This window comes from Neltuma alba, unplaced genomic scaffold (genome assembly GCF_004799145.2).
Source record: "Neltuma alba isolate B1F8T4 unplaced genomic scaffold, ASM479914v2 tig00012021_pilon, whole genome shotgun sequence".
NCBI lineage: Eukaryota > Viridiplantae > Streptophyta > Magnoliopsida > Fabales > Fabaceae > Neltuma > Neltuma alba.
The window spans coordinates 143,734-156,344 of record NW_021636590.1 but is presented as its reverse complement, the minus strand read 5'-3'; the positions used below and the strand labels follow the sequence as shown (position 1 = coordinate 156,344).

The following is a 12,611-nucleotide window of genomic DNA, read 5'->3' as shown; positions in this document are numbered from 1 at the left end:
TCAATAGCAAACATTACCACATACATTGTACAAGATGGATGCTAATGGATGGTATATAGTTTTCCGTAAACATAAGTTAACTAGTGACAGGCCATCATGCTTTATACTTGGTATAAAAATACATGGCCATGGAAACATATTAAAATAGCATTTTTAACAATAATCCTCATGTCACAACATCATTCAAACATCAATACATACAAACCAACACATAAGCATACCACATCAAGCACAAAAGGGTAAGTTCACTACCTTGTACTTCAAGCTTTCCTCTTGCTTTTCCTTTGAGTCCCTTGACTTCCCAATCATAATAGCTTTTAGTCAACATCAATAAACATTCTCTTAGATGTTTAAAGGTCCTAAACATAACCATATTGATCACACAATCTATTAGGACCAAGAGATTACATAAAGTTTAAGACTAACTTTCTTGAACTTAACCCTTTTCTCTTAATTTTTAGATTAATGTTTTAGCTTTGTAAAATTTGTTCCCTTAGGCTAATCCTACACAAGTTTGCCCAAAGAATCCAAATATCTACTTATATTTATGAAAATCTAACTCCTTTCTTCCAATCTGTTTTGCTCGAATAGGGGAGGTTGAAAACCAAAAATCCCATCTTTGATTCTAATGCTTCCATCTTAACTTGTTTCCACATAATTTTTCATTTTAAATCTATTGGAAGCCTTAGAATTATCAAAAACATATTCTAAGGGAAAGATTCAGATCTGGCTGGATAGCATCAATGGTTACCAAAACATACAATCTTTCAATTATCATCACAAAACCATTTAAATCAAGCTATAATTGAAGCCTTTCTGATAAGCATTTTTATTTACATATATTTCTAGTCCTAAATTTATTCTTTTGCCATTTATATTTGCATATTTTAGGTATAATTATCTTTCATTATGCATAAGAGTTGGTAAAGGGAACTGTGAGGTTTTATTTGTGTTTTTACGTGATTTTATTTGTTTGTACTTTTGATTCCTTGTTTAGTGTGAGTTTCAGGGAGTTTCTTCAGCATTTTGGCCATTCTGCATAAAGCACCATGGCACAACATTTTAGGAACCACGGCGGATTTGCAAAAATACTCTTAGTAATAGGCACTACGGCAGATTATTAAAGGCGCCGCAGCGAGTACAGCTCAACAAAAGAACTCATAATCACTATTTGAGATGACATCGTTTTGGCTAGGCACTGTGGCGGATTATCAAAGGTACCCTGTCAGATGACAAAAAATTTCAGATTTAAATACAGAAGTTGCATGCTCATACAGGGCAATTCAGATTCAGTCTTTCCACCTCTAGATTACCGATTTTTTTGTTCTCTTCGCCTTCTCCCAATTCTCTCTTCTATTTTCACTGAAATCCTTCACTTTCCACTGATTCTTCATGGATCTTCCATTGATTCTTACTGATTTTGCTGCAAATCAAGGCATGGGTGGCTGAATTCTCAAGTTCTCTTAGCAATGAAGCTAACTTAAGTTCATGGAGCTGAACAGGGAGTCTTTTTAGATCTGATTTCCACTTTCTATTCTGAGATTCATCTGTATTAGTTGAACATTTATGATTAGAATGAGAGTTGTGTGATCAGATTTATGTTTCTTGGAAATTATATCTGATTAAACATTTGGAAGTGAGTTTGTGTCCTTTGATTTAGTTGAACAGAGGATTCTCTGATAATTTGTAGATCTAATTCAATTTGCTTGGACTGTTGTTCTATAATTCTAAATTTGATTGAATGCTTTTGATGATTCATAGTTGCAGTCATCCTTAGAGAATTGCAATTTTCCTTCTCAAGTGTTCTTGTCACTTGGTTTTCCTTCTCTATAAATCAAGACAGTGAATCTAGTAAGATAGTTGTTATTGAATTGTGGATTAGAGAGATTTGAGCAGTAGCTAAATCTATGCTTTTTATTGACCCTAAGAGACTCCAAATTATAGGATTGAACAAGGAAGGAAGGATGAATTGCTAGGGGAACTATCATCTCTTATTTGAATCTCTTCTTCATTTTGAACCTTTGCTGTTACTTTTGCTTTGAATTTATTTCTCACTTAGATTTTCCATTCTGAAACTTAATCTTTTACCTTGGTAACTTGATAATTAAAGTGAATTGTTAAGAATTAAACTGCAACTTAAGGCTCCCTGAGAAGAATGACCTGGGTATTGCCTCACCTGCTATATTTTTCTAGTATAATTTTGATTACCTAGCAATAAGGTTCATTACTTTCAACTAGATTTAACACCAAAACTTCCTTCCCCTAACCCTATACATTTTGGCTAGCAATATTAAAGAGGGAAGAACAGATTTTTCCACCAACAAACTTAAGGAAACAAGTAAGGAACAACATAGGACCATCTACTAACCTCAAATCTACTTGACCAAAGGTAGTGTCTTTCACCTTACGTGAACTTCAAGAAAATAGATGTTAATGGTTTCTTCAATGCCAAAAAAAAAAATCTCAACCACCACAATTAATGATGTGCTAGGTGTCACTTGCCTATTACTTCTTGCAACTTCTCTCTTAATTAACTTAATGCCAAATGAAATTAGTTTCAAAAGTCAAGATCCTCTCCACTTGTGGCTTGACATATGGCAACTTTAAATCTTCTCTATAGGGAGCTTGACAAGTGGCGCAATATAGGCCAAGTAAAAAGCAAGTGTATCTTTACACTTTATCAATGCACTTTACCGGTCCTCTTTCTCAATTCTGATCTCTTGGAGCATTGATATATTAGTCACATCAGCTCTTTGTCTCATTCTACTACCTCTTCTCTCCTATTTAATACCTTCACATGTGTCATGATTGTAACACCTTACTTTTAACATACGTTATAGGCTCAGCGGAAGTCTTTGGAAGCATTTTGGATGGTCACAAAGTTTGGAAAACATAGAAAATTTTAACCCTTTCTCGGGTTACTATTCACTTTTGCTTAAAAAGTGACCAAACTTTAAAAATTCATATCTCGAGCTACAGAACTCGAAACTGAGTGCTTCCAAATTCTACGGAAAGCTTATTCCATATCCTTTTGAGGAAAAATACTTTGGGAATTTATTTCCTTGAAAATCAATACCAGTTTCGTTTTGAAAAGTTACTGTTCATTTGGTCAATTTTCCATTTTCCACTTTATTTTAGCCCAACTTTGGAAGGGCATAATGTTTTGCGTGGTTATCGGATTTCAGTGATTCAAATCTCATATTGCAGATAAAAATACAAGCTATCTGCTCACCAAATCCTAGGTCCTAACTCACTCGTATGTGGACTTTGACTTTGGTCAAAGTTTAAGCCTTAAAGAGTTGACTTTTATCCCCCTTGGAAGGATAAAGTCTCTCTTTGGACCTAGAGCTATCATACCATCATATAAGCATGCAAATAACTTCATAATAACATCTAGCATGCTTTTCTACCATGCATGAAGACATAAACCCTAAAACATACTTTAATTACATAACTTTGCAAATAGGGTTTTTCTATGTCTTCTTGAATTTCCAACTTCTTCCAGATACTTTACCTTTTCTTCTTGGCCACCTCTTTGCCCTTGCTCTTGGCTAGTGAAGGCCCTAGGGTTTTGTTAAATATGGGAGGTAAGATTCTTGGGAATCTTAGTAGTAATACATCACAATTATGGTTACAACTTAACATGTCATTTAGCTATATGCAAACATACACATAAACATGTGACTTGCCATGGAATTTAAACACATAACATTATCATATCATGACATAGCATATCATCTCCATGTATCAACATCATGACATAAAAATCATGGAGGCATCATGGCATAAAATAAAGCATACATAGCATAAAATGAACATGTATGTAACACTTATAAATAGGATGTAAAACTACCTTTACTTGGCTCTTTTTCCTCTTCCAAACCGTGGCCCTTCTTTGAGGTTGTATAAAGCCTATTTAACAACCAACAATGCCACTTAGATCATTACATAAACCCCATAATTTAACTCTAGCTCAGAACCCTTTTATCTTGAATTTTGGCCTAACTTTCTTAAATTAATTCTTGAAACTTTTAAGGGCTAATCCTACATGATTTTTCATGTAGAATCCAAATATGGAATTGGTTTTATGAAATTCCATTCCCTCCTTAAAATTTCTCTAGGCCGTGACATGTAGGGACTTAGGGTTCCAAAATCCTTTTAAAAATTCAAGCTTCCAACTTTGCTTTCTTGGTGTATTTATACACAACACCATTTTCTAAACTCATTGGAAGCATCAATTAAAATCAAAACATTTTCCTTTGTAAACCCTACTTAGGCCGTGACATAGCTCAAAGTGAAAGGGAAGGATTTTTCATGAAAAGCTCTTTGAAATCTCTTGATTCAAGCCCTTAAACAAGCTTTAATCTTAACCTTAAACCTTTTGAACTAACTTTCATCATTTTTAGGAATTTTGGACAGCACCTCCCCTAGGTTTTATCCATCCAAAATTCACCCAAAGATGAGGAGAAACTAAGAACAAATGAACTAGGGAAGAAGAGAACACTTACTTGAACTTTGTCCTAGCTTTTCCTCTTGGTTCTCTCTTCTTTCTCCCTCTTGGAAAAATTTTTCCATAGTTTCTCTTCTCTTTTCTCTTGTGCCGTGAATGCACCTCCTTGGTGTCTATTTATAGACAAAAATTAGGGTTGAACTATTGGTTATTTGCATAAAGGTCCTTGGTGCAAGATTACATCCTAGCCTTTCATTTTGTCTTGATCTTGAACTTGGCTCACATCAAGCCACATTTCAAGCTTTGTTTCCACTCAAGACAAGTCATCTCTCATGGTTCTAATTTAACCACAACTCATTCTTATCTTAGTGCTATAATAGCCTCTTAATATGGTCACATGTTGATTTTATTACATGGTGGCAAATGAAAACACATTTCATACTTCCCTTCCTTTCCTTTCTCTTGATATTTTCTCAAGACAATCTTGCTCTTCAAGCCACTAAAAATGACGCCATGCACCTCTCTTTCTTGCCTCTTTTGTTGACTTAATTGCTTGACACACAAAGAGACACAAAGGCTTAATTTCCTTGGTTACAAACTAACCAAATCTAACTTAATTATTTGGTTATAATCTAACCAAATCATAACTATTTCCTTAACCATAATTGGACCATAATTCATCATCTTTTCTTGGGCATTAATTAATCATATATTTATGCCAATTTTCGTAATAATTATTAGGCATAATTTATGTCACGTGATTTTATCACATAATGACATATTTTGGCCTTAGTTAATCAAGGTGAATTCCTTTAATTACCTTGACCAATTTTCTTAATCCTCTTTGACTTTTTTTTTAAAGTCAATATAATCTATTTTTGACCACTTAAATTCTCCAAAACACTTGTGGCACAAACCTTATTAAATTAATTAGGGATTAACTTATAATTAGGTTACAAAATAAAAGTCAACTCCCTTGGTCAACATTTTATTTTACCTAATTTTTCCCTAATTATTTCATAAATCCATTTTCTTCATAAAAATCACTTTTGGGGTTTTATTAAATATTTTCGTACCCCAGGCTTCCGGACAATTCACTTATTCCTGAATGATTGTCCGTTTAATTTATCGGTAACCCGATAAAATCCACTGTCTCAAAAATCATATATCAGATCCCTGTAATTTTCTCCTTATTACAAGGGTGATCCATGATTTACCTGAGAATTTTCTGAACTCTCAGTTGCTCAGAAATCCCATTCCTGAGAAATCGGGCTTTCTACCAATAAGAATTCTACCGTAAAATCCATTATCATACTTCTGCTCATCAATTTGGGCTGGAAACAATTTTTGAAATTACTATAATTCTCAAGGGATTTTCCATAATTTTCCCGAGAATTATTGAGGTCTCTGGGTATTTTTACCAAAATACCCCTAATTATTTCAATCCAAATATCCGGTATTTTTTACTGTCCCGGAAAATTCCAGAAAAATTCTCATAATTCTTTTAGACCTCAAGTATCATTGTTTTCTATTTAGTTTCCTTTTTACAGCCCTTCTGGAAATATTGAAATTTCCATTATCCAATCTTATCAGATAATTTTCCCCTATCTACCGGTGTCCAATTTACACCAGCTAGATATTTTTGGGACTTTCTCATTGTCCTTAACATTCTTCTCACATCAATTCTCCATTATGGGCTACTTCATTTTTGACCCGTACTTTCAGGGCTATTAAGGTTACAAAATTCGGGATGTTACAATGATTACCTCACATGGTGCATTAATGAGCCATCATTACTTTTGTCTTTTCTTTAGATATTTTCTAGATTTGCTTGGCTCTCATTTTTCGGGATTCCTTTCTGGCTTTCTGGAGCTTTGAAAATTATTCTGTACACTTTATAAAATCCCTCTACTCTTAGAGAAAATATATAAATTTTTCCAAGCCATAACTCCTCCTATAGGTCCCACTTAAAAATCATTCTTTAAAATGTCCTTTTTATGACATAATCGGCTTTATATTTTGTTAAAGCCATTCCACTAGTCTTCTAGTTGTGGGACTAATTTTATAAATTAGTACAATCTTTCAACCATTTAGCCTCTTCTTTGCTTACATTTTTTAGGTCTCTTGCTATTTTAAATAATTACCTTAAACAATGTACTTTTTATTGGCCATAACCTTATAAATTCCATTTAAGTTGCCTCAGGGTATTTTCATCATTTCTCTTCACAAAAGAGTCTTAGAATATTATTTTCTATTTTTTGAAAATTTTTCTAAAATTTTCAGTATACATTTCATTTTTACCCCTAATAGCCATAACTTTCTGAATCTATGGTTTTGCCCCTACTTAGGCTCAATCTCATAAAACCATCTTTTTAAGGCTTCTAACTTAACTTTTGGCCTATATCTAACCTTTTTTCTCTTCCTGGGCCCTTGAGACTTTACTGGAACCTCTAGCTTTGATTATACTTCAACTCCTGGAAACTTTTACTTTGCAGTTTAGTCCCTAAAACTGCTTTGATTTCCTCTCTCATCCTTGAGACTTCTGCTCAAAAGGAACTTAGTAGTCTACCTTCTTTAGGCTATTTTCAAGGCTCCTAGGCTTAAAAATTGAGATGTGACACAAGACACTTTGTCCTTATTTTTCTTTAATTTTCTAAGGCTCAAAATTATATTCCATAATTAGTTTTTGACCAATTTATCCTTATTAGTCAATATTCAATCATTACTGAAAATTCAATAATTATTGCTTTTTATCATAATTTTAACTTTTGAGCCTTAAATACTGTCCAGGGACCTTTTCTCTATCTTCCATAATTATTTGCTAAATTTTAGGAATTTCTAACATATTTTCCCAATATTTTCATATTTCTTTCCACTATTCTAGCCCTTAAATGTCCTGGGATTTTCTTACTCTCATTGTTAAGATTTTTGGGATGTTATACTTGCAATTTGATATTCAGCAGGAATGAATTCTACTTTGACGTCTTTCTTTTGAACATGATCCCGAATGAAGTGATGTCGAACATCAATGTGTTTAGTTCGAGCATGATGAATAGGATTCTTTGATAAGCTGATGGTATCTTCTTCAACTTGATTCCCAAATCTTGCAATTGCTGTTTTAATCATAGTATCTGAGCACAACAATTTGCAGTGGCAACATACTCTAATTCTGTAGAAGATATAACCATGGTGTTTTATTTCTTGCTTGACCATGAAACTAGACAGCCTCCAAGGAATTGGCATTATCCACTCAAGATAATTATGGAAAAATATTTCCAAGCCTCAGAAAATTTAGGAAAAATAAGGATAAGGTTCCTTGAGAATTATATGGGATTATAAAATTAGTTTTATGACCAATTTGCCCTTAGAGAGATTACAAAGGAATTTAAGGGCAATTTAAGCCAATTTAAGGTCGTTATTTGGAAAATTCCAAATAAATATATTTAAGGGGAATAAAATTTCAAGAAAATTCCTATGGTATCCCAAGGAATTATAAGAGATTATGGAATTAAAATAAGACCCTCAAGTATCCAAGATTTTTCTCAATTCCTCAAAAAAGTGGAAAAATCACTAAAGAGAAGGAAATTAGTTTTCCATTTTATTTAATTATTGGAAAATTTAATTTGAGACGAAGAGGGCAATTTGGGAAGATAAAATAAGGAGAATAATTTATAGATCTGACAAAAAATAATTACAGGGACCAGAGTACTGTAATTATAGAAAGAAGTTAAACCTGGAGTAAAAGTGCACCGATAAAGCAAGACAAGAGTCTTGCAATTCAAATAGTTCACACTTAGCCATGTGTCAAGCCTCTAATGGATGGTAATTCAAGCTTTTCAAGTGTCAAGCCACCAATGGAGAGGATCTTGACTTTGGAATTTAATTACATTATGATTTAAGTTAATTAAGAGAAAGGTTTAAGACTAATTAGGCACTTGACACTTGGCTCCTCATTAATGATGGTTGGTGGGATATTTTGGTGCATTGAATGAGCTTCTCCTCCCCCTAATCTGATCCATATTTCATGCAAGGCATGAAGAGAGGGAAAAAGAGAGAGTTCAGAGGAAAACCAAGAGAAAGGCATCAACTTTGGTCATTCAATCAAGGATTCAAGGTGAGTTCTTAGTTCTAGATGTGTTCTTTGTTTTCCTTCTCTTTTATGGTTGAAAAATCTGTCCCCTCTCTTTTTAATGGTTGGCCGAACTGAATAATAAAAGGGGAAGGGAGTTTTGTTCATCACACTTGCTAAGACACAACAACACAAGTTAGATCCTAGTGTTTGCAAGTGATTATAGTTGGTTTTGAAGCATTTTTCATGGTTATTTCCTTGAGTGTTATTTTCGGCCAAAGTAAGATCTGAACCCTAGGATATGTTTTTCAAAGTTTTAAGGCTTCCATTGTATTCAAAATGAAGAATAGTGTAGGGTAAACCTAAAGAACAAGTGTTGGAAGCCATAGAAGCAAAGTTGCAATTTTTTAGTTTTAAACCCTAAGGGTTCGGTCAAGCTGAAACTGGAAGAGGAAAATTTATTTTGTTAAATTCAAGTAGATATTTGGAATCTACATGAAAAATCATGTGGGGTTGAGTCAAGAGGGAATTTTTAGGGTTTATGGAAACCAACTCTAAAAATTCAAGAACAAAGATGAAAGCTTTAAGGGGTTTAGGAGTTACTTGAGTTATGTTATTAATTTTATGAGGAATGGTTGATGATTCTCCCTTTTTATGGATTGCCATGTTAGAGTTTGGCACTTGTGGAAGCAAGAAGGAACAACAAGAAAAACAAAAAGCATTGGATTAAGGTAGTGGGATCTAATTAGCCATTAATGTTAACTTTGCATTGTTATTTATGGCATGTATGCTTGCTATTATATGGTTGAACTATGATGTTGTGATATGGTTGCTCCTTGCATTTGTTGCCATGGCCTTGTATGTTGAGGTTGCCTCTTTATAAAAGATTAGTTCTCCTATGATGGCTAATGTTGAAATGCTTTATAATGATGCATGTTAATGTTTAGTTGATTGATCTTGCTACTGGGATTTCTTAAAATCTCATCCCTCAAATATAATCTAACATTTTAGGGTTTGAAACTACTATGAGCAAGCTGCAGATTGGAGACTAAAGTATGGTGTCTTGCTATAAAATTCGTGGACCCTTTTTGGTTATGTATATATTAAGCTAACAGTGTTGTAAGCACACTGACACTGCCATGTTCACGTGACTTTTTGATTATGCTCCCGGATGTGTTTAATCATGAAATTTTGTATGATGAAAGATAACATCCTGAGCTTCAATTTTATATCTAATACATTAAAAATGACCAAGTATACGAATTTTAATGATTTTTCAAAGTTAAAGGTTAGAATCTGGGAAAAAGGGTTTTGGCAAATGGACAATGTTGCATTTCACAAAAACCTGACACTTTTTCATAAGGATTTGGATCATGAGATTATTTTTTTCTTGAAAGAGGACTTAAAAAGCTTTAAGAATAATTTTGAACCACCCCATTTGGATTTTTGTGGAATAAGTTATGAATTTGTGAAGTTGGGCCAGAAAAAACTGGATTTTTACCTTATGAATAGTAAAAATCTGAAATTTACCATTTTTAAGGTAAAAAGTGAGCCCAAGACCATCCAATGTGGTCTAAAGTGGTTTTAAATGAAACCTAAGTGGATATAATAGTAAGGTGTGACAGTCTGCAAACTCATTATTCTTGAATTCTCCTCTATGATCAATCCTAATTGACACAATAGATATACCTTTCTCATTTTGGACTTTTTTAGCAAAATCAATGAATGCACTAAAAGTCTTGTCCTTCAAAGAAATAAATAGAGTCCAAGTACATCTTGAATAGTCATCAACTATAATAAGTTTTCACTAGAACTTTTGACCCTTAATGGACCAACCAAATTCATATGAAGCATTTGGAGTGGTCTCTCAATTGAGACTGTCTTCTTTGATTTAAAGAGAACTTTGTTTGTTTACCTTTCTGACAAGCATCACAGATGATATTGTGTTCAAACTGAATTTTAGTTAAGTCAATAACTAAATCCTTTTTAGTTAATTTTGAAAGTTGATTCATGTTCACACGAGCAAGATGTTTATACCAAATCCAACTTTCTTCTTTTTTACTAATAAAGCAATTTTTAGAAAGTTGAGTCAATTTGAATAATATAACAGTTACTATCCCTTAAAGCTCTTAGCTTCACATTCAGTTTTTCTTTCTTGAGTGCCAAGTCATCCTTACTGATAATTATACATTCTTCTAAATCAAAGATTATCTAATTGTTTTTATCAACACTTTGACTGACACTGAGCAGTTAGTGACAGAGTCCTTCAACATAATAAACATCTTCAACTTTTATTCTCTTGTCACTTCCTATTTCTCCAATTCTGGCTATTCTTCCAGATTGATTTCCTCCAAAACTTACTTTGCCACCTTCTTTAAGTTTGAGTGTGGAGAACTTGTCCATATCACTTGTTATGTGTTTAGAGCATCCACTGTCGATGCACCATTTGTTTGTTCTAGATGCTTTAAGATAGATATGCATCAGAAAAATCACGTTTTAGATACCCATAGCTTCTTGGGTCCTTTTAGGTTAGTTCAGTATGTCCGTGGTACATAAGTTCCTTTGGGCACCCATTTTAATGTTCTGTAGGTTCCTTTCGTCTTGTGATGATAAAAAGATGTTGTATGACCTTAACAGTTACAGAAAGAACAAAGTGCAAAAGGATTAGAAGAATGAACTGAATTTCTAAAGAATGTTAGATATGATCGTTCACCACTTTTCTTTTTTCCTTTACTTTTATCTTGAGTAGGATCATATCCTATTCTAGATTTGTCCATTACACACTGTTGAGCTCCAAGTATAACTTTGAGCATCTCACTACCCTTTATGAACTTTTCCAGAGTTTTTGTGAATTCTTCATTTTTCTTCTTTTTCTGTGCACACTCTGTATAGGTTGGTAGGCTGATCTTTTTTTGCTTTACTTGTCTTCCAAACGCTTGATTTTTTTTTGGAGCTTACAAACTCCTTATCTATTCTAACTAGCTCGAAATGTAAAGAATTATATTCAAATTGTAATTCATCATAGGAAGGTTCAGAAATGATTACCTTATTGGCCTCTGAATCTTCATCTTCTTGTGCTACAAGACAAATGTTAGCTGTCTCTTCATTATCACTGTCATCTTCTTCAGATAAGCTATCTCCCTAGATTGAAGTGACGAAAGCCTTCTTCTTTTTGAGTTTTTCTTTTCTTTTATCTTTGTCCTTTGACTTAGATAGTTGAGGATAATCTGCTTTGATATGTTCTGGTTTCTTACACTCAAAGCGTATGATTGGATCTTTGGTCTCCATTTGAGTTGTAGAGGCTTTTTGTTTTTATTGGAATCTTTTTCCAGCTTTGTTCTTGTAGAATTTCTTAAACTTCTTGATTATAAGGCCCATTTCCTCATCCTCCAGATCTTCTTCATCATCATCTTCACTCTCTTGAGCCTTGAGAACAATGCCTTTCTGAGTCTTCTCGTTCATCTCCTTTTTATACCTCTGCTTGCTTTCATACTCTGCTAGGATTCTAAATAGTACAGCAAACAAGTTAATTGATTCTCCTTTTTCTCCTCAGTTGCTGTCACCTTTGGTTCCCACTCTTTGGTGGGTCCGTTTAATATTTTTCTCACTTGATCTTCTTGACTATAGTTCTTGCCGAGTGTAGTGAGGTGATTGATGAGGTGCGAGAATCTCACTTTCATATCTCAAATGCTCTCTCCATCGTTCATTCTGATTAATTCAAATTCTATGGTGAGAGTATTGATTCTACTCTATTTCACTCTAGTTCTTCCTTTGTGAGCAATCCCTAGTACTTCTTCCATTTCTTTTGCAGTCTCCAGACTTGAAACCCGGAAATATTCCTTTTGACTCAAGGCACAGGTCAACATGTTGACTGCTTTATCATTCAGCAGAATGAGCCTTTTATCTTCATCATCAAACTCTCTCAGACTTTTGAAAACTTGTTGATTGTCTACCATCTTTATCAGAACATAGTTCCCATGCTTTATCACATCCCATGAACCATATTTTGTGGCTTTAATAAAAATCTTCATTCTTATCTTCTAGAAGGTGAAATTTTCTCTATTGAATCCTAGCAGTTTAGTTGTGGAGTAT

The 12,611-nt window shown here is 33.6% G+C and overlaps 1 long non-coding RNA gene across 1 annotated transcript; it reads right to left on the bottom strand.

The window, feature by feature from the left end:
* Positions 1 to 3,516: 3,516 nt before the first annotated feature.
* LOC114721281 (uncharacterized) lies at positions 3,517 to 4,588 on the bottom strand. Its single transcript, XR_003738057.1, has 3 exons — positions 4,509 to 4,588; positions 3,854 to 3,912; positions 3,517 to 3,563 (listed from the first exon to the last, which is right to left on the bottom strand). It is a non-coding gene; the product is annotated as an uncharacterized LOC114721281 (long non-coding RNA).
* Between the last annotated feature and the right edge of the window lie 8,023 nt (positions 4,589 to 12,611).